The sequence below is a fragment of the Phalangium opilio genome, unplaced genomic scaffold (genome assembly GCF_054372755.1).
Source record: "Phalangium opilio isolate 3A_F unplaced genomic scaffold, DU_Popi_V2 ptg000032l_1, whole genome shotgun sequence".
In the NCBI taxonomy this organism is placed as follows: Eukaryota; Metazoa; Arthropoda; class Arachnida; order Opiliones; family Phalangiidae; genus Phalangium; species Phalangium opilio.
Genome location: NW_028324159.1, coordinates 2,062,215 through 2,084,816, shown reverse-complemented (window position 1 = coordinate 2,084,816; position 22,602 = coordinate 2,062,215). Strand labels below are relative to the sequence as shown.

Genomic DNA, 22,602 nt, shown 5'->3' with positions numbered 1-22,602 from the left:
TATTAAAGAAAATCATAACGCGAGAGGATCGAACTTGCAACCTTCAGATTACGAGACTGACGCACTACCTACTGCGCTATCAAGACTGTTATTAAAACATTTCACCTCTTTATCAATCAAGTATTCTATTTACGAAAATCAGCGTAAAAGTCATGCCCTGAGTGATTATCGAACTTACGACCTTCAGATTATGAGACTAAATCGTTACCTACTGCGCCATCGAGGCTGATATTAAAACATTTCACATCTTCATCAACCAAGTATTCTATTTACGAAAATCAGCGCCAAAATTATAACTCGAGCGAGGATCGAACTCGCGACCTTCAGATCATGAGACTAAAGCGTTACCTACTGCGCCATCGAGGCTGTTATTAAAACACTTCAAATCTTTATCAATCAAATATAATATTAACGAAAATCAGCGCTAAATTCATGCCCTGAGTGAGGATCGAACTCACGACCTTCAGATTATGAGAGTGACGGGCTACCCACTGCGCTATCGAGGCTGTTAGAATAACACGTCACCTCTTTATCTATCAAGTATTCTATTTACGTAAATCAGCGCCAAAATCATGCCCAGAGCGAGAATCGAACTCTCAACCTTCAGATTATGAGTCTTAAGCCTTACCTACTGTGCTATCGAGGCTGTTATTAATAATTTCATCTCTTTATCAGTCAAGTAATCTATTTACGAAAATCAGCGCCAAAATCATAATTCGAGTGAGGATCGAACTCGCGACCTTCAGATTATGAGACTGACGCGCTACCTACTGCGCTATCAAGACTGTTATTAAAACATTTCACCTCTTTATCAATCAAGTATTCATTTACGAAAATCAGCGTAAAAGTCATGCCCTGAGTGAGAATCGAACTTACGACCTTCAGATTATGAGACTAAATCGTTACCTACTGCGCCATCGAGGCTGATATTAAAACATTTCACATCTTCATCAACCAAGTATTCTATTTACGAAAATCAGCGCCAAAATTATAACTCGAGCGAGGATCGAACTCGCGACCTTCAGATTATGAGACTGAAGTGTTACCTACTGCGCTATCGAGGCTGTTATTAATCATTTCATCTCTTTATCAATCAAGTATTCTATTTACGATAATCAGCGCCCAAGTCATGCCCTTAGTGAGATTCGAACTCACGATCTTCAGATAATGAGACTAAAGCGTTACCTACTGCGCCATCGAGGCTGTTATTAAAACACTTCACATCTTTATCAATCAAATATAATATTAACGAAAATCAGCGCCTAAATCATGCCCCGAGTGAGGATCGAACTCACGGCCTTCAGATTATGAGACTAAAGCGCTACCTACTGTTATTAGATCATTTCACCTCTTTATCCATCAAGTATAATATTAAAGAAAATCATAACGCGAGAGGATCGAACTTGCAACCTTCAGATTACGAGACTGACACGCTACCTGCTGCGCTATCAAGACTGTTATTAAAACATTTCACCTCTTTATCAATCAAGTATTCTATTTACGAAAATCAGCGCCAAAGTCATGCCCTTAGTGAGAATCGAAGTCACGATCTTCAGATTATGAGACTAAAGCGTTACCTACTGCACTATCTAGGCTGTTATTAAAACATTTCACATCTTTATGAATTAAGTATTCTATTTAAGAAAATCAGCGCCAAAATCATAACTCGAGTGAGGATCGAACTCGCGACCTTCAGATTATGAGACTGAAGCGTAACCTACTGCGCTATCGCGGCTGTTATTAATCATTTCATCTCTTTATCAATCAAGTATTCTATTTACGATAATCAGCGCCAAAGTCATGCCCTTAGTGAGAATCGAACTCACGATCTTCAGGTTATGAGACTGACGCGCTAACTACTGAGATTGACGCGCTACCTACTGCGCTATCAAGACTGTTATTAAAACATTTCACCTCTTTATCAATCAAGTATTCTATTTACGAAAATCAGCGTAAAAGTCATGCCCTGAGTGAGAATCGAACTTACGACCTTCAGATTATGAGACTAAAGCGTTACCTACTGCGCCATTGAGGCTGTTATTAATACATTTCACATCTTTATCAATCAAATATAATATTAACGAAAATCAGCGCTAAATTCATGCCCCGAGAGAGGATCGAACTCACGACCTTCAGATTATGAGACTGACGCGCTACCTACTAAGCTGTCGAGGCTGCTAGAATAACGCGTCACATCTTTATCAATCAAGTATTCTATTTACGAAAATCAGCGCCTAAATCATGCCCCGAGTGAGGATCGAACTCACGGCCATCAGATTATGAGACTAAAGCGCTACCTATTGTTATTAGATCATTTCACCTCTTTATCCATCAAGTATAATATTAAAGAAAATCATAACGCGAGAGGATCGAACTTGCAACCTTCAGATTACGAGACTGACGCACTACCTACTGCGCTATCAAGACTGTTATTAAAACATTTCACCTCTTTATCAATCAAGTATTCTATTTACGAAAATCAGCGTAAAAGTCATGCCCTGAGTGATTATCGAACTTACGACCTTCAGATTATGAGACTAAATCGTTACCTACTGCGCCATCGAGGCTGATATTAAAACATTTCACATCTTCATCAACCAAGTATTCTATTTACGAAAATCAGCGCCAAAATTATAACTCGAGCGAGGATCGAACTCGCGACCTTCAGATCATGAGACTAAAGCGTTACCTACTGCGCCATCGAGGCTGTTATTAAAACACTTCAAATCTTTATCAATCAAATATAATATTAACGAAAATCAGCGCTAAATTCATGCCCTGAGTGAGGATCGAACTCACGACCTTCAGATTATGAGAGTGACGGGCTACCCACTGCGCTATCGAGGCTGTTAGAATAACACGTCACCTCTTTATCTATCAAGTATTCTATTTACGTAAATCAGCGCCAAAATCATGCCCAGAGCGAGAATCGAACTCTCAACCTTCAGATTATGAGTCTTAAGCCTTACCTACTGTGCTATCGAGGCTGTTATTAATAATTTCATCTCTTTATCAGTCAAGTAATCTATTTACGAAAATCAGCGCCAAAATCATAATTCGAGTGAGGATCGAACTCGCGACCTTCAGATTATGAGACTGACGCGCTACCTACTGCGCTATCAAGACTGTTATTAAAACATTTCACCTCTTTATCAATCAAGTATTCATTTACGAAAATCAGCGTAAAAGTCATGCCCTGAGTGAGAATCGAACTTACGACCTTCAGATTATGAGACTAAATCGTTACCTACTGCGCCATCGAGGCTGATATTAAAACATTTCACATCTTCATCAACCAAGTATTCTATTTACGAAAATCAGCGCCAAAATTATAACTCGAGCGAGGATCGAACTCGCGACCTTCAGATTATGAGACTGAAGTGTTACCTACTGCGCTATCGAGGCTGTTATTAATCATTTCATCTCTTTATCAATCAAGTATTCTATTTACGATAATCAGCGCCCAAGTCATGCCCTTAGTGAGATTCGAACTCACGATCTTCAGATAATGAGACTAAAGCGTTACCTACTGCGCCATCGAGGCTGTTATTAAAACACTTCACATCTTTATCAATCAAATATAATATTAACGAAAATCAGCGCCTAAATCATGCCCCGAGTGAGGATCGAACTCACGGCCTTCAGATTATGAGACTAAAGCGCTACCTACTGTTATTAGATCATTTCACCTCTTTATCCATCAAGTATAATATTAAAGAAAATCATAACGCGAGAGGATCGAACTTGCAACCTTCAGATTACGAGACTGACACGCTACCTGCTGCGCTATCAAGACTGTTATTAAAACATTTCACCTCTTTATCAATCAAGTATTCTATTTACGAAAATCAGCGCCAAAGTCATGCCCTTAGTGAGAATCGAAGTCACGATCTTCAGATTATGAGACTAAAGCGTTACCTACTGCGCCATCGAGGCTGTTATTAAAACACTTCAAATCTTTATCAATCAAATATAATATTAACGAAAATCAGCGCTAAATTCATGCCCTGAGTGAGGATCGAACTCACGACCTTCAGATTATGAGAGTGACGGGCTACCCACTGCGCTATCGAGGCTGTTAGAATAACACGTCACCTCTTTATCTATCAAGTATTCTATTTACGTAAATCAGCGCCAAAATCATGCCCAGAGCGAGAATCGAACTCTCAACCTTCAGATTATGAGTCTTAAGCCTTACCTACTGTGCTATCGAGGCTGTTATTAATAATTTCATCTCTTTATCAGTCAAGTAATCTATTTACGAAAATCAGCGCCAAAATCATAATTCGAGTGAGGATCGAACTCGCGACCTTCAGATTATGAGACTGACGCGCTACCTACTGCGCTATCAAGACTGTTATTAAAACATTTCACCTCTTTATCAATCAAGTATTCATTTACGAAAATCAGCGTAAAAGTCATGCCCTGAGTGAGAATCGAACTTACGACCTTCAGATTATGAGACTAAATCGTTACCTACTGCGCCATCGAGGCTGATATTAAAACATTTCAAATCTTCATCAACCAAGTATTCTATTTACGAAAATCAGCGCCAAAATTATAACTCGAGCGAGGATCGAACTCGCGACCTTCAGATTATGAGACTGAAGTGTTACCTACTGCGCTATCGAGGCTGTTATTAATCATTTCATCTCTTTATCAATCAAGTATTCTATTTACGATAATCAGCGCCCAAGTCATGCCCTTAGTGAGAATCGAACTCACGATCTTCAGATAATGAGACTAAAGCGTTACCTACTGCGCCATCGAGGCTGTTATTAAAACACTTCACATCTTTATCAATCAAATATAATATTAACGAAAATCAGCGCGAAAATCATGCCCCGAGTGCGGATCGAACTGACGACCTTCAGACTATGAGACTGACGCGCTATCTACTGCGCTATCGAGACTGTTATTGATCTTTTATCTCTTTATCAATCAAGTATTCTATTTACGAAAGTCAGCGCCAAAGTCATTCCCTGAGTGAATATCGAACTCACGACCTTCAGATAATGAGACTCAATCGTTACCTACTGCGCAATCGAGGCTGTTATTAAAACATTTCACATCTTTATCAATCAAGTATTCTATTTACGTAAATCAGCGCCAAAATCATAATTCGAGTGAGAATCGAGCTCACGACCTTCAGATCATGAGACTAAAGCGTTACCTACTGCGCCATCGAGGCTGTTATTAAAACACTTCAAATCTTTATCAATCAAATATAATATTATCGAAAATCAGCGCTAAATTCATGCCCCGAGTGAGGATCGAACTCACGACCTTATGATTATGAGAACGACGCGCTACCTACTGCGCTATCGAGACTGCCAGAATAACACGTCACCTCTTTATCAATCAAGTATTCTATTAACGAAAATCAGCGCCTAAATCATGCCCCGAGTGAGGATCGAACTCACGACCTTCAGATTATGAGGCTAAAGCGTTACCTACTGTTATTAGATCATTTCACCTCTTTATCCATCAAGTATAATATTAAAGAAAATCATAACGCAAGTGAGGATCGAACTTGCAACCTTCAGATTACGAGACTGACGCGCTACCTACTGCGCTATCAAGACTTTTATTAAAACGTTTCACCTCTTTATCAATCAAGTATAATATTAAAGAAAATCATGCCCCGAGTGAGGATCGAACTCACGACTTTATGATTATGAGAACGACGCGCTACCTACTGCGCTATAGAGGCTGCTAGAATCACACGTCACCTCTTTATCAATCAAGTATTCTATTAACGAAAATCAGCGCCTAAATCATGCCCCGAGTGAGGATCGAACTCACGACCTTCAGATTATGAAACTTAAGCGTTACCTACTGCGCCATCGAGGCTGTTTTTAAAACACTTCAAATCTTTATCAATCAAATATAATATTAACGAAAATCAGCGCTAAATTCATGCTCTGAGTGAGGATCGAACTCACGACCTTCAGATTATGAGAGTGACGGGCTACCCACTGCGCTATCGAGGCTGTAAGAATAACACGTCACCTCTTTATCTATCAAGTATTCTATTTACGTAAATCAGCGCCAAAATCATGCCCAGAGTGAGAATCGAACTCTCAACCTTCAGATTATTAGTCTTAAGCCTTACCTACTGCGCTATCGAGGCTATTATTAGATCTTTTCACCTCTTTATCAATCAAGTATTCTATTAACGAAAATCAGCACTAAATTCATGCCCCGAGTGAGGATCGAACTCACGACCTTCAGATTATGAGACTGACGCGCTAACTACTGCGCTATCGAGGCTGCTAGAATCACACGTCACCTCTTTATCAATCAAGTATTCTATTAACGAAAATCAGCGCCTAAATCATGCCCCGAGTGAGGATCGAACTCACGACCTTCAGATTATGAGACTGACGCGCTAACTAATTCGCTTTCGAGGCTGCTAGAATAACACGTCACCTCTTTATTAATCAAGTATTCTATTAACGAAAATCAGCTTCTAAATCATGCCCCGAGTGAGGATCGAACTCACGACCTTCAGATTATGAGACTGACGCGCTAACTACTGCGCTATAGAGGCTGCTAGAATCACACGTCACCTCTTTATCAATCAAGTATTCTATTAACGAAAATCAGCGCCTAAATCATGCCCCGAGTGAGGATCGAACTCACGACCTTCAGATTATGAGACTGACGCGCTAACTACTGCGCTATAGAGTCTGCTAGAATCACACGTCACCTCTTTATCAATCAAGTATTCTATTAACGAAAATCAGCGCCTAAATCATGCCCAGAATGAGGATCGAACTCACGACCTTCAGATTATGAGACTAAAGCGTTACCTACTGTTATTAGATCATTTCACCTCTTTATCCATCAAGTATAATATTAAAGAAAATCATAACGCGAGTGAGGATCGAACTTGCAACCTTCAGATTACGAGACTGACGCGCTACCTACTGCGCTATCAAGACTGATATTAAAACATTTCACCTCTTTATCAATCAAGTATTCTATTTACGAACATCAGCGTAAAAGTCATGCCCTGAGTGATAATCGAACTCACGACCTTCAGATCATGAGACTAAAGCGTTACCTACTGCGCCATCGAGGCTGTCATTAAATCACTTCAAATCTTTATCAATCAAATATAATATTAACGAAAATCAGCGCTAAATTCATGCCCTGAGTGAGGATCGAACTCACGACCTTCAGATTATGAGACTGACGCGCTAACTACTGCGCTATAGAGGCTGCTAGAATCACACGTCACCTCTTTATCAATCAAGTATTCTATTAACGAAAATCAGCGCCTAAATCATGCCCCGAGTGAGGATCGAACTCACGACCTTCAGATTATGAAACTTAAGCGTTACCTACTGCGCCATCGAGGCTGTTTTTAAAACACTTCAAATCTTTATCAATCAAATATAATATTAACGAAAATCAGCGCTAAATTCATGCTCTGAGTGAGGATCGAACTCACGACCTTCAGATTATGAGAGTGACGGGCTACCCACTGCGCTATCGAGGCTGTAAGAATAACACGTCACCTCTTTATCTATCAAGTATTCTATTTACGTAAATCAGCGCCAAAATCATGCCCAGAGTGAGAATCGAACTCTCAACCTTCAGATTATGAGTCTTAAGCCTTACCTACTGCGCTATCGAGGCTATTATTAGATCTTTTCACCTCTTTATCAATCAAGTATTCTATTAACGAAAATCAGCACTAAATTCATGCCCCGAGTGAGGATCGAAATCACGACCTTCAGATTATGAGACTGACGCGCTAACTACTGCGCTATCGAGGCTGCTAGAATCACACGTCACCTCTTTATCAATCAAGTATTCTATTAACGAAAATCAGCGCCTAAATCATGCCCCGAGTGAGGATCGAACTCACGACCTTCAGATTATGAGACTGACGCGCTAACTAATTCGCTTTCGAGGCTGCTAGAATAACACGTCACCTCTTTATTAATCAAGTATTCTATTAACGAAAATCAGCTTCTAAATCATGCCCCGAGTGAGGATCGAACTCACGACCTTCAGATTATGAGACTGACGCGCTAACTACTGCGCTATAGAGGCTGCTAGAATCACACGTCACCTCTTTATCAATCAAGTATTCTATTAACGAAAATCAGCGCCTAAATCATGCCCCGAGTGAGGATCGAACTCACGACCTTCAGATTATGAGACTGACGCGCTAACTACTGCGCTATAGAGTCTGCTAGAATCACACGTCACCTCTTTATCAATCAAGTATTCTATTAACGAAAATCAGCGCCTAAATCATGCCCCGAGTGAGGATCGAACTCACGACCTTCAGATTATGAAACTAAAGCGTTACCTACTGCACCATCGAGGCTGTTATTAATCATTTCATCTCTTTATCAATCAAGTATTCTATTTACGATAATCAGCGCCAAAGTCATGCCCTTAGTGAGAATCGAACTCACGATCTTCAGATTATGAGACTAAAGCGTTACCTACTGCACCATCGAGGCTGTTATTAAAACACTACACATCTTTATCAATCAAGTATTCTATTTACGAAAATCAGCGCCAAAATCGTAACGCGAGTGAGGATCGAACTTGCGACCTTCAGATTACGAGACTGACGCGCTACCTACTGCGCTATCAAGACTTTTATTAATACATTTCACCTCTTTATCAATCAAGTATAATATTAAAGAAAATCATGCCCCGAGTGAGGATCGAACTCACGACCTTATGATTATGAGAACGACGCGCTACCTACTGCACTATCGAGGCTGCCAGAATAACACGTCACCTCTTTATCAATCAAGTATTCTATTAACGAAAATCAGCGCCTAAATCATGCCCCGAATGAGGATCGAACTCACGACCTTCAGATTATGAGACTAAAGCGTTACCTACTGTTATTAGATCATTTCACCTCTTTATCCATCAAGTATAATATTAAAGAAAATCATAACACGAGTGAGGATCGAACTTGCAACCTTCAGATTACGAGACTGACGCGCTACCTACTGCGCTATCAAGACTGATATTAAAACATTTCACCTCTTTATCAATCAAGTATTCTATTTACGAACATCAGCGTAAAAGTCATGCCCTGAGTGATAATCGAACTCACGACCTTCAGATCATGAGACTAAAGCGTTACCTACTGCGCCATCGAGGCTGTTATTAAATAACTTCAAATCTTTATCAATCAAATATAATATTAACGAAAATCAGCGCTAAATTCATGCCCTGAGTGAGGATCGAACTCACGACCTTCAGATTATGAGAGTGACGGGCTACCCACTGCGCTATCGAGGCTGTTAGAATAACACGTCACCTCTTTATCTATCAAGTATTCTATTTACGTAAATCAGCGCCAAAATCATGCCCAGAGTGAGAATCGAACTCTCAACCTTCAGATTATGAGTCTTAAACCTTACCTACTGCGCTATCGAGGCTATTATTAGATCACTTCACCTCTTTATCAATCAAGTATTCTATTAACGAAAATCAGCGCTAACTTCATGCCCCGAGTGAGGATCGAACTCACGACCTTCAGATTATGAGACTAACGCGCTAACTACTGCGCTATAGAGTCTGCTAGAATCACACGTCACCTCTTTATCAATCAAGTATTCTATTAACGAAAATCAGCGCCTAAATCATGCCCAGAATGAGGATCGAACTCACGACCTTCAGATCATGAGACTAAAGCGTTACCTACTGTTATTAGATCATTTCACCTCTTTATCCATCAAGTATAATATTAAAGAAAATCATAACGCGAGTGAGGATCGAACTTGCAACCTTCAGATTACGAGACTGACGCGCTACCTACTGCGCTATCAAGACTGATATTAAAACATTTCACCTCTTTATCAATCAAGTATTCTATTTACGAACATCAGCGTAAAAGTCATGCCCTGAGTGATAATCGAACTCACGACCTTCAGATCATGAGACTAAAGCGTTACCTACTGCGCCATCGAGGCTGTCATTAAATCACTTCAAATCTTTATCAATCAAATATAATATTAACGAAAATCAGCGCTAAATTCATGCCCTGAGTGAGGATCGAACTCACGACCTTCAGATTATGAGACTGACGCGCTAACTACTGCGCTATAGAGGCTGCTAGAATCACACGTCACCTCTTTATCAATCAAGTATTCTATTAACGAAAATCAGCGCCTAAATCATGCCCCGAGTGAGGATCGAACTCACGACCTTCAGATTATGAAACTTAAGCGTTACCTACTGCGCCATCGAGGCTGTTTTTAAAACACTTCAAATCTTTATCAATCAAATATAATATTAACGAAAATCAGCGCTAAATTCATGCTCTGAGTGAGGATCGAACTCACGACCTTCAGATTATGAGAGTGACGGGCTACCCACTGCGCTATCGAGGCTGTAAGAATAACACGTCACCTCTTTATCTATCAAGTATTCTATTTACGTAAATCAGCGCCAAAATCATGCCCAGAGTGAGAATCGAACTCTCAACCTTCAGATTATGAGTCTTAAGCCTTACCTACTGCGCTATCGAGGCTATTATTAGATCTTTTCACCTCTTTATCAATCAAGTATTCTATTAACGAAAATCAGCACTAAATTCATGCCCCGAGTGAGGATCGAACTCACGACCTTCAGATTATGAGACTGACGCGCTAACTACTGCGCTATCGAGGCTGCTAGAATCACACGTCACCTCTTTATCAATCAAGTATTCTATTAACGAAAATCAGCGCCTAAATCATGCCCCGAGTGAGGATCGAACTCACGACCTTCAGATTATGAGACTGACGCGCTAACTAATTCGCTTTCGAGGCTGCTAGAATAACACGTCACCTCTTTATTAATCAAGTATTCTATTAACGAAAATCAGCTTCTAAATCATGCCCCGAGTGAGGATCGAACTCACGACCTTCAGATTATGAGACTGACGCGCTAACTACTGCGCTATAGAGGCTGCTAGAATCACACGTCACCTCTTTATCAATGAAGTATTGTATTAACGAAAATCAGCGCCTAAATCATGCCCCGAGTGAGGATCGAACTCACGACCTTCAGATTATGAGACTGACGCGCTAACTACTGCGCTATAGAGTCTGCTAGAATCACACGTCACCTCTTTATCAATCAAGTATTCTATTTACGATAATCAGCGCCAAAGTCATGCCCTTAGTGAGAATCGAACTCACGATCTTCAGATTATGAGACTAAAGCGTTACCTACTGCACCATCGAGGCTGTTATTAAAACACTTCACATCTTTATCAATCAAGTATTCTATTTACGAAAATCAGCGCCAAAATCGTAACGCGAGTGAGGATCGAACTTGCGACCTTCAGATTACGAGACTGACGCGCTACCTACTGCGCTATCAAGACTTTTATTAATACATTTCACCTCTTTATCAATCAAGTATAATATTAAAGAAAATCATGCCCCGAGTGAGGATCGAACTCACGACCTTATGATTATGAGAACGACGCGCTACCTACTGCACTATCAAGGCTGCCAGAATAACACGTCACCTCTTTATCAATCAAGTATTCTATTAACGAAAATCAGCGCCTAAATCATGCCCCGAATGAGGATCGAACTCACGACCTTCAGATTATGAGACTAAAGCGTTACCTACTGTTATTAGATCATTTCACCTCTTTATCCATCAAGTATAATATTAAAGAAAATCATAACGCGAGTGAGGATCGAACTTGCAACCTTCAGATTACGAGACTGACGCGCTACCTACTGCGCTATCAAGACTGATATTAAAACATTTCACCTCTTTATCAATCAAGTATTCTATTTACGAACATCAGCGTAAAAGTCATGCCCTGAGTGATAATCGAACTCACGACCTTCAGATCATGAGACTAAAGCGTTACCTACTGCGCCATCGAGGCTGTTATTAAATAACTTCAAATCTTTATCAATCAAATATAATATTAACGAAAATCAGCGCTAAATTCATGCCCTGAGTGAGGATCGAACTCACGACCTTCAGATTATGAGAGTGACGGGCTACCCACTGCGCTATCGAGGCTGTTAGAATAACACGTCACCTCTTTATCTATCAAGTATTCTATTTACGTAAATCAGCGCCAAAATCATGCCCAGAGTGAGAATCGAACTCTCAACCTTCAGATTATGAGTCTTAAACCTTACCTACTGCGCTATCGAGGCTATTATTAGATCACTTCACCTCTTTATCAATCAAGTATTCTATTAACGAAAATCAGCGCTAACTTCATGCCCCGAGTGAGGATCGAACTCACGACCTTCAGATTATGAGACTAACGCGCTAACTACTGCGCTATCGAGGCTGCTAGAATCACACGTCACCTCTTTATTAATCAAGTATTCTATTAAGGAAAGTCAGCGCCTAAATCATGCCCCGAGTGAGGATCGAACTCACGACCTTCAGATTATGAGACTGACGCGCTAACTACTGCGCTATAGAGGCTGCTAGAATCACACGTCACTTCTTTATCAATCAAGTATTCTATTAACGAAAATCAGTGCCTAAATCATGCCCCGAGTGAGGATCGAACTCACGACCTTCAGATTATGAGACTAAAGCGTTACCTACTGTTATTAGATCATTTCACCTCTTTGTCCATCAGGTATAATATTAAAGAAAATCATAACGCGAGTGAGGATCGAACTTGCAACCTTCAGAATACGAGACTGACGCGCTACCTACTGCGCTATCAAGACTGTTATTAAAACATTTCACCTCTTTATCAATCAAGTATTATATTTACGAAAATCAGCGTAAAAGTCATGCCCTGAGTGATAATCGAACTCACGACCTTCAGATCATGAGACTAAAGCGTTACCTACTGCGCCATCTTGGCTGTTATTAAAACACTTCAAATCTTTATCAATCAAATATAATATTAACGAAAATCAGCGCTAAATTCATGCCCTGAGTGAGGATCGAACTCACGACCTTCAGATTATGAGAGTGACGGGCTACCCACTGCGCTATCGAGGCTGCTAGAATCACACGTCACCTCTTAATCAATCAAGTATTCTATTAACGAAAATCAGCGCCTAAATCATACCCCGAGTGAGGATCGAACTCACGACCTTCAAATTATGAGACTGACGCGCTAACTACTGCGCTATCGAGGCTGCTAGAATAACACGTCACCTCTTTATCTATCAAGTATTCTATTTACGTAAATCAGCGCCAAAATCATGCCCAGAGTGAGAATCGAACTCTCAACCTTCAGATTATGAGTCTTAAACCTTACCTACTGCGCTATCGAGGCTATTATTAGATCACTTCACCTCTTTATCAATCAAGTATTCTATTAACGAAAATCAGCGCTAACTTCATGCCCCGAGTGAGGATCGAACTCACGACCTTCAGATTATGAGACTAACGCGCTAACTACTGCGCTATCGAGGCTGCTAGAATCACACGTCACCTCTTTATTAATCAAGTATTCTATTAAGGAAAGTCAGCGCCTAAATCATGCCCCGAGTGAGGATCGAACTCACGACCTTCAGATTATGAGACTGACGCGCTAACTACTGCGCTATAGAGGCTGCTAGAATCACACGTCACTTCTTTATCAATCAAGTATTCTATTAACGAAAATCAGTGCCTAAATCATGCCCCGAGTGAGGATCGAACTCACGACCTTCAGATTATGAGACTAAAGCGTTACCTACTGTTATTAGATCATTTCACCTCTTTGTCCATCAGGTATAATATTAAAGAAAATCATAACGCGAGTGAGGATCGAACTTGCAACCTTCAGAATACGAGACTGACGCGCTACCTACTGCGCTATCAAGACTGTTATTAAAACATTTCACCTCTTTATCAATCAAGTATTATATTTACGAAAATCAGCGTAAAAGTCATGCCCTGAGTGATAATCGAACTCACGACCTTCAGATCATGAGACTAAAGCGTTACCTACTGCGCCATCTTGGCTGTTATTAAAACACTTCAAATCTTTATCAATCAAATATAATATTAACGAAAATCAGCGCTAAATTCATGCCCTGAGTGAGGATCGAACTCACGACCTTCAGATTATGAGAGTGACGGGCTACCCACTGCGCTATCGAGGCTGCTAGAATCACACGTCACCTCTTAATCAATCAAGTATTCTATTAACGAAAATCAGCGCCTAAATCATACCCCGAGTGAGGATCGAACTCACGACCTTCAAATTATGAGACTGACGCGCTAACTACTGCGCTATCGAGGCTGCTAGAATAACACGTCACCTCTTTATCTATCAAGTATTCTATTTACGTAAATCAGCGCCAAAATCATGCCCAGAGTGAGAATCGAACTCTCAACCTTCAGATTATGAGTCTTTAACCTTACCTACTGCGCTATCGAGGCTATAATTAGATCACTTCACCTCTTTATCAATCAAGTATTCTATTAACGAAAATCAGCGCTAACTTCATGCCCCGAGTGAGGATCGAACTCACGACCTTCAGATTATGAGACTGACGCGCTAACTACTGCGCTATCGAGGCTGCTAGAATCACACGTCACCTCTTTATTAATCAAGTATTCTATTAAGGAAAGTCAGCGCCTAAATCATGCCCCGAGTGAGGATCGAACTCACGACCTTCAGATTATGAGACTGAATGCGCTAACTACTGCGCTATAGAGGCTGCTAGAATCACACGTCACCTCTTTATCAATCAAGTATTCTATTAACGAAAATCAGCGCCTAAATCATACCCCGAGTGAGGATCGAACTCACGACCTTCAAATTATGAGACTGACGCGCTAACTACTGCGCTATCGAGGCTGCTAGAATAACACGTCACCTCTTTATTAATCAAGTATTCTATTAACGAAAATCAGCGCCTAAATCATGCCCCGAGTGAGGATCGAACTCACGACCTTCAGATTATGAGACTGACGCGCTAACTACTGCGCTATAGAGGCTGCTAGAATCACACGTCACCTCTTTATCAATCAAGTATTCTATTAACGAAAATCTGCGCCTAAATCATGCCCTTAGTGAGAATCGAACTCACGATCTTCAGATTATGAGACTAAAGCGTTACCTACTGCACCATCGAGGCTGTTATTAAAACACTTCACATCTTTATCAATCAAGTATTCTATTTACGAAAATCAGCGCCAAAATCGTAACGCGAGTGAGGATCGAACTTGCGACCTTCAGATTACGAGACTGACGCGCTACTTACTGCGCTATCAAGACTTTTATTAAAACATTTCACCTCTTTATCAATCAAGTATTCTATTTACGAAAATCAGCGTAAAAGTCATGCCCTGAGTGAGAATCGAACTCACGACCTTCAGATCATGAGACTTAAGCGTTACCTACTGCGCCATCGAGGCTGTTATTAAACCACTTCAAATCTTTATCAATCAAATATAATATTAACGAAAATCAGCGCTAAATTCATGCCCTGAGTGAGGATCGAACTCACGACCTTCAGATTATGAGACTGACGAGCTAACTACTGCGCTATAGAGGCTGCTAGAATCACACGTCACCTCTTTATCAATCAAGTATTCTATTAACGAAAATCAGCGCCTAAATCATGACCCGAGTGAGGATCGAACTCACGACCTTCAGATTATGAAACTTAAGCGTTACCTACTGCGCCATCGAGGCTGTAATTAAAACACTTCAAATCTTTATCAATCAAATATAATATTAACGAAAATCAGCGCTAAATTCATGCTCTGAGTAAGGATCGAACTCACGACCTTCAGATTATGAGAGTGACGGGCTACCCACTGCGCTATCGAGGCTGTTAGAATAACACGTCACCTCTTTATCTATCAAGTATTCTATTTACGTAAATCAGCGCCAAAATCATGCCCAGAGTGAGAATCGAACTCTCAACCTTCAGATTATGAGTCTTAAGCCTTACCTACTGCGCTATCGAGGCTATTATTAGATCACTTCACCTCTTTATCAATCAAGTATTCTATTAACGAAAATCAGCACTAAATTCATGCCCCGAGTGAGGATCGAACTCACGACCTTCAGATTATGAGACTGACGCGCTAACTACTGCGCTATCGAGGCTGCTAGAATCACACGTCAGCTCTTTATCAATCAAGTATTCTATTAACGAAAATCAGCGCCTAAATCATGCCCCGAGTGAGGATCGAACTCACGACCTTCAGATTATGAGACTGACGCGCGAACTACTGCGCTATAGAGGCTGCTAGAATCACACGTCACCTCTTTATCAATCAAGTATTCTATTAACGAAAATCAGCGCCTATATCATGCCCCGAGTGAGGATCGAACTCACGACCTTCAGATTATGAAACTAAAGCGTTACCTACTGCACCATCGAGGCTGTTATTAAAACACTTCACATCTTTATCAATCAAGTATTCTATTAACGAAAATAAGCACTAAATTCATGCCCCGAGTGAGGATCGAACTCACGACCTTCAGATTATGAGACTGACGCGCTAACTACTGCGCTATCGAGGCTGCTAGAATAACACGTCACCTCTTTATTAATCAAGTATTCTATTAACGAAAATCAGCGCCTAAATCATGCCCCGAGTGAGGATCGAACTCACGACCTTCAGATTATGAGACTGACGCGCTAACTACTGCGCTATAGAGGCTGCTAGAATCACACGTCACCTCTTTATCAATCAAGTATTCTATTAACGAAAATCAGCGCCTAAATCATGCCCCGAGTGAGGATCGAACTCACGATCTTCAGATTATGAGACTAAAGCGTTACCTACTGCACCATCGAGGCTGTTATTAAAACACTACACATCTTTATCAATCAAGTATTCTATTTACGAAAATCAGCGCCAAAATCGTAACGCGAGTGAGGATCGAACTTGTGACCTTCAGATTACGAGACTGACGCGCTACCTACTGCGCTATCAAGACTGTTATTAAAACATTTCACCTCTTTATCAATCAATTATTCTATTTACGAAAATCAGCGTAAAAGTCATGCCCTGAGTGAGAATCGAGCTCACGACCTTCAGATTATGAGACTGACGCGCTAACTACTGCGCTATCGAGGCTGCTAGAATCACACGTCAGCTCTTTATCAATCAAGTATTCTATTAACCAAAATCAGCGCCTAAATCATGCCCCGAGTGAGGATCGAACTCACGACCTTCAGATTATGAGACTGACGCGCTAACTACTGCGCTATAGAGGCTGCTAGAATCACACGTCACCTCTTTATCAATCAAGTATTCCATTAACGAAAATCAGCGCCTATATCATGCCCCGAGTGAGGATCGAACTCACGACCTTCAGATTATGAAACTAAAGCGTTACCTACTGCACCATCGAGGCTGTTATTAAAACACTTCACATCTTTATCAATCAAGTATTCTATTAACGAAAATAAGCACTAAATTCATGCCCCGAGTGAGGATCGAACTCACGACCTTCAGATTATGAGACTGACGCGCTAACTACTGCGCTATCGAGGCTGCTAGAATAACACGTCACCTCTTTATTAATCAAGTATTCTATTAACGAAAATCAGAGCCTAAATCATGCCCCGAGTGAGGATCGAACTCACGACCTTCAGATTATGAGACTGACGCGCTAACTACTGCGCTATAGAGGCTGCTAGAATCACACGTCACCTCTTTATCAATCAAGTATTCTATTAACGAAAATCAGCGCCTAAATCATGCCCCGAGTGAGGATCGAACTCACGACCTTCAAATTATGAGACTGACGCGCTAACTACTGCGCTATCGAGGCTGCTAGAATAACACGTCACCTCTTTATTAATCAAGTATTCTAGTAACGAAAATCAGCGCCTAAATCATGCCCCGAGTGAGGATCGAACTCACGACCTTCAGATTATGAGACTGACGCGCTAACTACTGCGCTATAGAGGCTGCTAGAATCACACGTCACCTCTTTATCAATCAAGTATTCTATTAACGAAAATCTGCGCCTAAATCATGCCCTTAGTGAGAATCGAACTCACGATCTTCAGATTATGAGACTAAAGCGTTACCTACTGCACCATCGAGGCTGTTATTAAAACACTTCACATCTTTATCAATCAAGTATTCTATTTACGAAAATCAGCGCCAAAATCGTAACGCGAGTGAGGATCGAACTTGCGACCTTCAGATTACGAGACTGACGCGCTACCTACTGCGCTATCAAGACTTTTATTAAAACATTTCACCTCTTTATCAATCAAGTATTCTATTTACGAAAATCAGCGTAAAAGTCATGCCCTGAGTGAGAATCGAACTCACGACCTTCAGATCATGAGACTTAAGCGTTACCTACTGCGCCATCGAGGCTGTTATTAAACCACTTCAAATCTTTATCAATCAAATATAATATTAACGAAAATCAGCGCTAAATTCATGCCCTGAGTGAGGATCGAACTCACGACCTTCAGATTATGAGACTGACGCGCTAACTACTGCGCTATAGAGGCTGCTAGAATCACACGTCACCTCTTTATCAATCAAGTATTCTATTAACGAAAATCAGCGCCTAAATCATGCCCCGAGTGAGGATCGAACTCACGACCTTCAGATTATGAAACTTAAGCGTTACCTACTGCGCCATCGAGGCTGTAATTAAAACACTTCAAATCTTTATCAATCAAATATAATATTAACGAAAATCAGCGCTAAATTCATGCTCTGAGTGAGGATCGAACTCACGACCTTCAGATTATGAGAGTGACGGGCTACCCACTGCGCTATCGAGGCTGTTAGAATAACACGTCACCTCTTTATCTATCAAGTATTCTATTTACGTAAATCAGCGCCAAAATCATGCCCAGAGTGAGAATCGAACTCTCAACCTTCAGATTATGAGTCTTAAGCCTTACCTACTGCGCTATCGAGGCTATTATTAGATCATTTCACCTCTTTATCAATCAAGTATTCTATTAACGAAAATCAGCACTAAATTCATGCCCCGAGTGAGGATCGAACTCACGACCTTCAGATTATGAGACTGACGCGCTAACTACTGCGCTATCGAGGCTGCTAGAATCACACGTCAGCTCTTTATCAATCAAGTATTCTATTAACGAAAATCAGCGCCTAAATCATGCCCCGAGTGAGGATCGAACTCACGACCTTCAGATTATGAGACTGACGCGCTAACTACTGCGCTATACAGGCTGCTAGAATCACACGTCACCTCTTTATCAATCAAGTATTCTATTAACGAAAATCAGCGCCTATATCATGCCCCGAGTGAGGATCGAACTCACGACCTTCAGATTATGAAACTAAAGCGTTACCTACTGCACCATCGAGGCTGTTATTAAAACACTTCACATCTTTATCAATCAAGTATTCTATTAACGAAAATAAGCACTAAATTCATGCCCCGAGTGAGGATCGAACTCACGACCTTCAGATTATGAGACTGACGCGCTAACTACTGCGCTATCGAGGCTGCTAGAATAACACGTCACCTCTTTATTAATCAAGTATTCTATTAACGAAAATCAGCGCCTAAATCATGCCCCGAGTGAGGATCGAACTCACGACCTTCAGATTATGAGACTGACGCGCTAACTACTGCGCTATAGAGGCTGCTAGAATCACACGTCACCTCTTTATCAATCAAGTATTCTATTAACGAAAATCAGCGCCTAAATCATGCCCCGAGTGAGGATCGAACTCACGATCTTCAGATTATGAGACTAAAGCGTTACCTACTGCACCATCGAGGCTGTTATTAAAACACTTCACATCTTTATCAATCAAGTATTCTATTTACGAAAATCAGCGCCAAAATCGTAACGCGAGTGAGGATCGAACTTGTGACCTTCAGATTACGAGACTGACGCGCTACCTACTGCGCTATCAAGACTGTTATTAAAACATTTCACCTCTTTATCAATCAAGTATTCTATTTACGAAAATCAGCGTAAAAGTCATGCCCTGAGTGAGAATCGAGCTCACGACCTTCATATTATGAGACTGACGCGCTAACTACTGCGCTATCGAGGGTGCTAGAATCACACGTCAGCTCTTTATCAATCAAGTATTCTATTAACCAAAATCAGCGCCTAAATCATGCCCCGAGTGAGGATCGAACTCACGACCTTCAGATTATGAGACTGACGCGCTAACTACTGCGCTATAGAGGCTGCTAGAATCACACGTCACCTCTTTATCAATCAAGTATTCCATTAACGAAAATCAGCGCCTATATCATGCCCCGAGTGAGGATCGAACTCACGACCTTCAGATTATGAAACTAAAGCGTTACCTACTGCACCATCGAGGCTGTTATTAAAACACTTCACATCTTTATCAATCAAGTATTCTATTAACGAAAATAAGCACTAAATTCATGCCCCGAGTGAGGATCGAACTCACGACCTTCAGATTATGAGACTGACGCGCTAACTACTGCGCTATCGAGGCTGCTGGAATAACACGTCACCTCTTTATTAATCAAGTATTCTATTAACGAAAATCAGCGCCTAAATCATGCCCCGAGTGAGGATCGAACTCACGACCTTCAGATTATGAGACTGACGCGCTAACTACTGCGCTATAGAGGCTGCTAGAATCACACGTCACCTCTTTATCAATCAAGTATTCTATTAACGAAAATCAGCGCCTAAATCATGCCCCGAGTGAGGATCGAACTCACGATCTTCAGATTATGAGACTAAAGCGTTACCTACTGCACCATCGAGGCTGTTATTAAAACACTTCACATCTTTATCAATCAAGTATTCTATTTACGAAAATCAGCGCCAAAATCGTAACGCGAGTGAGGATCGAACTTGTGACCTTCAGATTACGAGACTGACGCGCTACCTACTGCGCTATCAAGACTGTTATTAAAACATTTCACCTCTTTATCAATCAAGTATTCTATTTACGAAAATCAGCGTAAAAGTCATGCCCTGAGTGAGAATCGAGCTCACGACCTTCAGATTATGAGAGTGACGGGCTACCTACTGCGCTATTGAGGCTGTTAGAATAACACGTCACCTCTTTATCTATCAAGTATTCTATTTACGAAAATCAGCGCCAAAATCATGCCCTGAGTGAGAATCGAACTCTCTACCTTCAGATTATGAGTCTTAAGCGTTACCTACTGCGCTATCGATGCTATTATTAGATCACTTCACCTCTTTATCAATCAAGTATTCTATTAACGAAAATCAGCGCTAAATTCATGCCCGGAGTGAGGATCGAACTCACGACCTTCAGATTATGAGACTGACGTGCTAACTACTGCGCTATCGAGGCTGCTAGAATAACACGTCACCACTTTATCAATCAAGTATTCTATTAACGAAAATCAGCGCCTAAATCATGCCCCGAGTGAGGATCGAACTCACGACCTTCAGATTATGAGACTGACGCGCTAACTACTGCGCTATAGAGGCTGCTAGAATCACACGTCACCTCTTTATCAATCAAGTATTCTATTAACGAAAATCAGCGCCTAAATCATGCCCCGAGTGAGGATCGAACTCACGACCTTCAGATTATGAGACTATAGCGTTACCTACTGTTATTAGATAATTTCACCTCTTTATCCATCAAGTATAATATTAAAGAAAATCAGGGCTAAATTCATGCCCAGAGTGAGTATCGAAATCACGACCTTCAGATTATGAGACTGACGCGCTAACTACTGCGCTATAGAGGCTGCTAGAATCACACGTCACCTCTTTATCAATCAAGTATTCCATTAACGAAAATCAGCGCCTATATCATGCCCCGAGTGAGGATCGAACTCACGACCTTCAGATTATGAAACTAAAGCGTTACCTACTGCACCATCGAGGCTGTTATTAAAACACTTCACATCTTTATCAATCAAGTATTCTATTAACGAAAATAAGCACTAAATTCATGCCCCGAGTGAGGATCGAACTCACGACCTTCAGATTATGAGACTGACGCGCTAACTACTGCGCTATCGAGGCTGCTAGAATAACACGTCACCTCTTTATTAATCAAGTATTCTATTAACGAAAATCAGCGCCTAAATCATGCCCCGAGTGAGGATCGAACTCACGACCTTCAGATTATGAGACTGACGCGCTAACTACTGCGCTATAGAGGCTGCTAGAATCACACGTCACCTCTTTATCAATCAAGTATTCTATTAACGAAAATCAGCGCCTAAATCATGCCCCGAGTGAGGATCGAACTCACGATCTTCAGATTATGAGACTAAAGCGTTACCTACTGCACCATCGAGGCTGTTATTAAAACACTTCACATCTTTATCAATCAAGTATTCTATTTACGAAAATCAGCGCCAAAATCGTAACGCGAGTGAGGATCGAACTTGTGACCTTCAGATTACGAGACTGACGCGCTACCTACTGCGCTATCAAGACTGTTATTAAAACATTTCACCTCTTTATCAATCAAGTATTCTATTTACGAAAATCAGCGTAAAAGTCATGCCCTGAGTGAGAATCGAGCTCACGACCTTCAGATTATGAGAGTGACGGGCTACCTACTGCGCTATTGAGGCTGTTAGAATAACACGTCACCTCTTTATCTATCAAGTATTCTATTTACGAAAATCAGCTCCAAAATCATGCCCTGAGTGAGAATCGAACTCTCTACCTTCAGATTATGAGTCTTAAGCGTTACCTACTGCGCTATCGATGCTAT

At 41.0% G+C, this 22,602-nt stretch overlaps 53 non-coding genes across 53 annotated transcripts; all 53 read right to left on the bottom strand.

Annotated features, from left to right (window-relative positions):
• Positions 1-5,780: 5,780 nt before the first annotated feature.
• Positions 5,781-5,853, bottom strand: TRNAM-CAU (transfer RNA methionine (anticodon CAU)). Its single transcript has one exon. It is a non-coding gene; the product is annotated as a tRNA-Met (tRNA).
• A 347-nt stretch (positions 5,854-6,200) lies between these two features.
• TRNAM-CAU (transfer RNA methionine (anticodon CAU)) lies at positions 6,201-6,273 on the bottom strand. Its single transcript has one exon. It is a non-coding gene; the product is annotated as a tRNA-Met (tRNA).
• Positions 6,274-6,480: 207 nt separating this feature from the next.
• TRNAM-CAU (transfer RNA methionine (anticodon CAU)) lies at positions 6,481-6,553 on the bottom strand. Its single transcript has one exon. It is a non-coding gene; the product is annotated as a tRNA-Met (tRNA).
• A 601-nt stretch (positions 6,554-7,154) lies between these two features.
• Positions 7,155-7,227, bottom strand: TRNAM-CAU (transfer RNA methionine (anticodon CAU)). Its single transcript has one exon. It is a non-coding gene; the product is annotated as a tRNA-Met (tRNA).
• Positions 7,228-7,294: 67 nt separating this feature from the next.
• On the bottom strand, positions 7,295-7,367 carry TRNAM-CAU (transfer RNA methionine (anticodon CAU)). Its single transcript has one exon. It is a non-coding gene; the product is annotated as a tRNA-Met (tRNA).
• A 347-nt stretch (positions 7,368-7,714) lies between these two features.
• Positions 7,715-7,787, bottom strand: TRNAM-CAU (transfer RNA methionine (anticodon CAU)). The gene has a single exon. It is a non-coding gene; the product is annotated as a tRNA-Met (tRNA).
• Positions 7,788-7,994: 207 nt separating this feature from the next.
• TRNAM-CAU (transfer RNA methionine (anticodon CAU)) lies at positions 7,995-8,067 on the bottom strand. The gene has a single exon. It is a non-coding gene; the product is annotated as a tRNA-Met (tRNA).
• A 207-nt stretch (positions 8,068-8,274) lies between these two features.
• TRNAM-CAU (transfer RNA methionine (anticodon CAU)) lies at positions 8,275-8,347 on the bottom strand. The gene has a single exon. It is a non-coding gene; the product is annotated as a tRNA-Met (tRNA).
• A 1,682-nt stretch (positions 8,348-10,029) lies between these two features.
• TRNAM-CAU (transfer RNA methionine (anticodon CAU)) lies at positions 10,030-10,102 on the bottom strand. The gene has a single exon. It is a non-coding gene; the product is annotated as a tRNA-Met (tRNA).
• A 67-nt stretch (positions 10,103-10,169) lies between these two features.
• TRNAM-CAU (transfer RNA methionine (anticodon CAU)) lies at positions 10,170-10,242 on the bottom strand. Its single transcript has one exon. It is a non-coding gene; the product is annotated as a tRNA-Met (tRNA).
• Positions 10,243-10,589: 347 nt separating this feature from the next.
• On the bottom strand, positions 10,590-10,662 carry TRNAM-CAU (transfer RNA methionine (anticodon CAU)). The gene has a single exon. It is a non-coding gene; the product is annotated as a tRNA-Met (tRNA).
• A 207-nt stretch (positions 10,663-10,869) lies between these two features.
• TRNAM-CAU (transfer RNA methionine (anticodon CAU)) lies at positions 10,870-10,942 on the bottom strand. The gene has a single exon. It is a non-coding gene; the product is annotated as a tRNA-Met (tRNA).
• Positions 10,943-12,231: 1,289 nt separating this feature from the next.
• Positions 12,232-12,304, bottom strand: TRNAM-CAU (transfer RNA methionine (anticodon CAU)). Its single transcript has one exon. It is a non-coding gene; the product is annotated as a tRNA-Met (tRNA).
• A 67-nt stretch (positions 12,305-12,371) lies between these two features.
• Positions 12,372-12,444, bottom strand: TRNAM-CAU (transfer RNA methionine (anticodon CAU)). Its single transcript has one exon. It is a non-coding gene; the product is annotated as a tRNA-Met (tRNA).
• Positions 12,445-13,045: 601 nt separating this feature from the next.
• On the bottom strand, positions 13,046-13,118 carry TRNAM-CAU (transfer RNA methionine (anticodon CAU)). Its single transcript has one exon. It is a non-coding gene; the product is annotated as a tRNA-Met (tRNA).
• Positions 13,119-13,325: 207 nt separating this feature from the next.
• On the bottom strand, positions 13,326-13,398 carry TRNAM-CAU (transfer RNA methionine (anticodon CAU)). Its single transcript has one exon. It is a non-coding gene; the product is annotated as a tRNA-Met (tRNA).
• A 67-nt stretch (positions 13,399-13,465) lies between these two features.
• On the bottom strand, positions 13,466-13,538 carry TRNAM-CAU (transfer RNA methionine (anticodon CAU)). Its single transcript has one exon. It is a non-coding gene; the product is annotated as a tRNA-Met (tRNA).
• A 601-nt stretch (positions 13,539-14,139) lies between these two features.
• On the bottom strand, positions 14,140-14,212 carry TRNAM-CAU (transfer RNA methionine (anticodon CAU)). The gene has a single exon. It is a non-coding gene; the product is annotated as a tRNA-Met (tRNA).
• A 207-nt stretch (positions 14,213-14,419) lies between these two features.
• TRNAM-CAU (transfer RNA methionine (anticodon CAU)) lies at positions 14,420-14,492 on the bottom strand. The gene has a single exon. It is a non-coding gene; the product is annotated as a tRNA-Met (tRNA).
• Positions 14,493-14,700: 208 nt separating this feature from the next.
• TRNAM-CAU (transfer RNA methionine (anticodon CAU)) lies at positions 14,701-14,773 on the bottom strand. Its single transcript has one exon. It is a non-coding gene; the product is annotated as a tRNA-Met (tRNA).
• A 67-nt stretch (positions 14,774-14,840) lies between these two features.
• On the bottom strand, positions 14,841-14,913 carry TRNAM-CAU (transfer RNA methionine (anticodon CAU)). Its single transcript has one exon. It is a non-coding gene; the product is annotated as a tRNA-Met (tRNA).
• Positions 14,914-15,960: 1,047 nt separating this feature from the next.
• TRNAM-CAU (transfer RNA methionine (anticodon CAU)) lies at positions 15,961-16,033 on the bottom strand. The gene has a single exon. It is a non-coding gene; the product is annotated as a tRNA-Met (tRNA).
• Positions 16,034-16,100: 67 nt separating this feature from the next.
• TRNAM-CAU (transfer RNA methionine (anticodon CAU)) lies at positions 16,101-16,173 on the bottom strand. Its single transcript has one exon. It is a non-coding gene; the product is annotated as a tRNA-Met (tRNA).
• A 67-nt stretch (positions 16,174-16,240) lies between these two features.
• TRNAM-CAU (transfer RNA methionine (anticodon CAU)) lies at positions 16,241-16,313 on the bottom strand. Its single transcript has one exon. It is a non-coding gene; the product is annotated as a tRNA-Met (tRNA).
• A 67-nt stretch (positions 16,314-16,380) lies between these two features.
• Positions 16,381-16,453, bottom strand: TRNAM-CAU (transfer RNA methionine (anticodon CAU)). Its single transcript has one exon. It is a non-coding gene; the product is annotated as a tRNA-Met (tRNA).
• A 67-nt stretch (positions 16,454-16,520) lies between these two features.
• On the bottom strand, positions 16,521-16,593 carry TRNAM-CAU (transfer RNA methionine (anticodon CAU)). Its single transcript has one exon. It is a non-coding gene; the product is annotated as a tRNA-Met (tRNA).
• A 67-nt stretch (positions 16,594-16,660) lies between these two features.
• TRNAM-CAU (transfer RNA methionine (anticodon CAU)) lies at positions 16,661-16,733 on the bottom strand. The gene has a single exon. It is a non-coding gene; the product is annotated as a tRNA-Met (tRNA).
• Positions 16,734-16,940: 207 nt separating this feature from the next.
• TRNAM-CAU (transfer RNA methionine (anticodon CAU)) lies at positions 16,941-17,013 on the bottom strand. Its single transcript has one exon. It is a non-coding gene; the product is annotated as a tRNA-Met (tRNA).
• Positions 17,014-17,080: 67 nt separating this feature from the next.
• On the bottom strand, positions 17,081-17,153 carry TRNAM-CAU (transfer RNA methionine (anticodon CAU)). The gene has a single exon. It is a non-coding gene; the product is annotated as a tRNA-Met (tRNA).
• Positions 17,154-17,220: 67 nt separating this feature from the next.
• Positions 17,221-17,293, bottom strand: TRNAM-CAU (transfer RNA methionine (anticodon CAU)). Its single transcript has one exon. It is a non-coding gene; the product is annotated as a tRNA-Met (tRNA).
• A 67-nt stretch (positions 17,294-17,360) lies between these two features.
• Positions 17,361-17,433, bottom strand: TRNAM-CAU (transfer RNA methionine (anticodon CAU)). The gene has a single exon. It is a non-coding gene; the product is annotated as a tRNA-Met (tRNA).
• Positions 17,434-17,500: 67 nt separating this feature from the next.
• TRNAM-CAU (transfer RNA methionine (anticodon CAU)) lies at positions 17,501-17,573 on the bottom strand. Its single transcript has one exon. It is a non-coding gene; the product is annotated as a tRNA-Met (tRNA).
• A 67-nt stretch (positions 17,574-17,640) lies between these two features.
• Positions 17,641-17,713, bottom strand: TRNAM-CAU (transfer RNA methionine (anticodon CAU)). The gene has a single exon. It is a non-coding gene; the product is annotated as a tRNA-Met (tRNA).
• A 67-nt stretch (positions 17,714-17,780) lies between these two features.
• Positions 17,781-17,853, bottom strand: TRNAM-CAU (transfer RNA methionine (anticodon CAU)). Its single transcript has one exon. It is a non-coding gene; the product is annotated as a tRNA-Met (tRNA).
• Positions 17,854-18,340: 487 nt separating this feature from the next.
• TRNAM-CAU (transfer RNA methionine (anticodon CAU)) lies at positions 18,341-18,413 on the bottom strand. The gene has a single exon. It is a non-coding gene; the product is annotated as a tRNA-Met (tRNA).
• A 67-nt stretch (positions 18,414-18,480) lies between these two features.
• Positions 18,481-18,553, bottom strand: TRNAM-CAU (transfer RNA methionine (anticodon CAU)). The gene has a single exon. It is a non-coding gene; the product is annotated as a tRNA-Met (tRNA).
• A 347-nt stretch (positions 18,554-18,900) lies between these two features.
• Positions 18,901-18,973, bottom strand: TRNAM-CAU (transfer RNA methionine (anticodon CAU)). The gene has a single exon. It is a non-coding gene; the product is annotated as a tRNA-Met (tRNA).
• A 67-nt stretch (positions 18,974-19,040) lies between these two features.
• On the bottom strand, positions 19,041-19,113 carry TRNAM-CAU (transfer RNA methionine (anticodon CAU)). The gene has a single exon. It is a non-coding gene; the product is annotated as a tRNA-Met (tRNA).
• Positions 19,114-19,180: 67 nt separating this feature from the next.
• On the bottom strand, positions 19,181-19,253 carry TRNAM-CAU (transfer RNA methionine (anticodon CAU)). Its single transcript has one exon. It is a non-coding gene; the product is annotated as a tRNA-Met (tRNA).
• Positions 19,254-19,320: 67 nt separating this feature from the next.
• On the bottom strand, positions 19,321-19,393 carry TRNAM-CAU (transfer RNA methionine (anticodon CAU)). The gene has a single exon. It is a non-coding gene; the product is annotated as a tRNA-Met (tRNA).
• A 67-nt stretch (positions 19,394-19,460) lies between these two features.
• TRNAM-CAU (transfer RNA methionine (anticodon CAU)) lies at positions 19,461-19,533 on the bottom strand. The gene has a single exon. It is a non-coding gene; the product is annotated as a tRNA-Met (tRNA).
• A 67-nt stretch (positions 19,534-19,600) lies between these two features.
• TRNAM-CAU (transfer RNA methionine (anticodon CAU)) lies at positions 19,601-19,673 on the bottom strand. Its single transcript has one exon. It is a non-coding gene; the product is annotated as a tRNA-Met (tRNA).
• Positions 19,674-20,020: 347 nt separating this feature from the next.
• On the bottom strand, positions 20,021-20,093 carry TRNAM-CAU (transfer RNA methionine (anticodon CAU)). Its single transcript has one exon. It is a non-coding gene; the product is annotated as a tRNA-Met (tRNA).
• Positions 20,094-20,160: 67 nt separating this feature from the next.
• Positions 20,161-20,233, bottom strand: TRNAM-CAU (transfer RNA methionine (anticodon CAU)). Its single transcript has one exon. It is a non-coding gene; the product is annotated as a tRNA-Met (tRNA).
• A 67-nt stretch (positions 20,234-20,300) lies between these two features.
• Positions 20,301-20,373, bottom strand: TRNAM-CAU (transfer RNA methionine (anticodon CAU)). Its single transcript has one exon. It is a non-coding gene; the product is annotated as a tRNA-Met (tRNA).
• A 67-nt stretch (positions 20,374-20,440) lies between these two features.
• TRNAM-CAU (transfer RNA methionine (anticodon CAU)) lies at positions 20,441-20,513 on the bottom strand. The gene has a single exon. It is a non-coding gene; the product is annotated as a tRNA-Met (tRNA).
• Positions 20,514-20,580: 67 nt separating this feature from the next.
• TRNAM-CAU (transfer RNA methionine (anticodon CAU)) lies at positions 20,581-20,653 on the bottom strand. Its single transcript has one exon. It is a non-coding gene; the product is annotated as a tRNA-Met (tRNA).
• Positions 20,654-21,140: 487 nt separating this feature from the next.
• Positions 21,141-21,213, bottom strand: TRNAM-CAU (transfer RNA methionine (anticodon CAU)). Its single transcript has one exon. It is a non-coding gene; the product is annotated as a tRNA-Met (tRNA).
• A 67-nt stretch (positions 21,214-21,280) lies between these two features.
• On the bottom strand, positions 21,281-21,353 carry TRNAM-CAU (transfer RNA methionine (anticodon CAU)). The gene has a single exon. It is a non-coding gene; the product is annotated as a tRNA-Met (tRNA).
• Positions 21,354-21,686: 333 nt separating this feature from the next.
• On the bottom strand, positions 21,687-21,759 carry TRNAM-CAU (transfer RNA methionine (anticodon CAU)). Its single transcript has one exon. It is a non-coding gene; the product is annotated as a tRNA-Met (tRNA).
• Positions 21,760-21,826: 67 nt separating this feature from the next.
• TRNAM-CAU (transfer RNA methionine (anticodon CAU)) lies at positions 21,827-21,899 on the bottom strand. The gene has a single exon. It is a non-coding gene; the product is annotated as a tRNA-Met (tRNA).
• A 67-nt stretch (positions 21,900-21,966) lies between these two features.
• Positions 21,967-22,039, bottom strand: TRNAM-CAU (transfer RNA methionine (anticodon CAU)). The gene has a single exon. It is a non-coding gene; the product is annotated as a tRNA-Met (tRNA).
• Positions 22,040-22,106: 67 nt separating this feature from the next.
• On the bottom strand, positions 22,107-22,179 carry TRNAM-CAU (transfer RNA methionine (anticodon CAU)). Its single transcript has one exon. It is a non-coding gene; the product is annotated as a tRNA-Met (tRNA).
• Between the last annotated feature and the right edge of the window lie 423 nt (positions 22,180-22,602).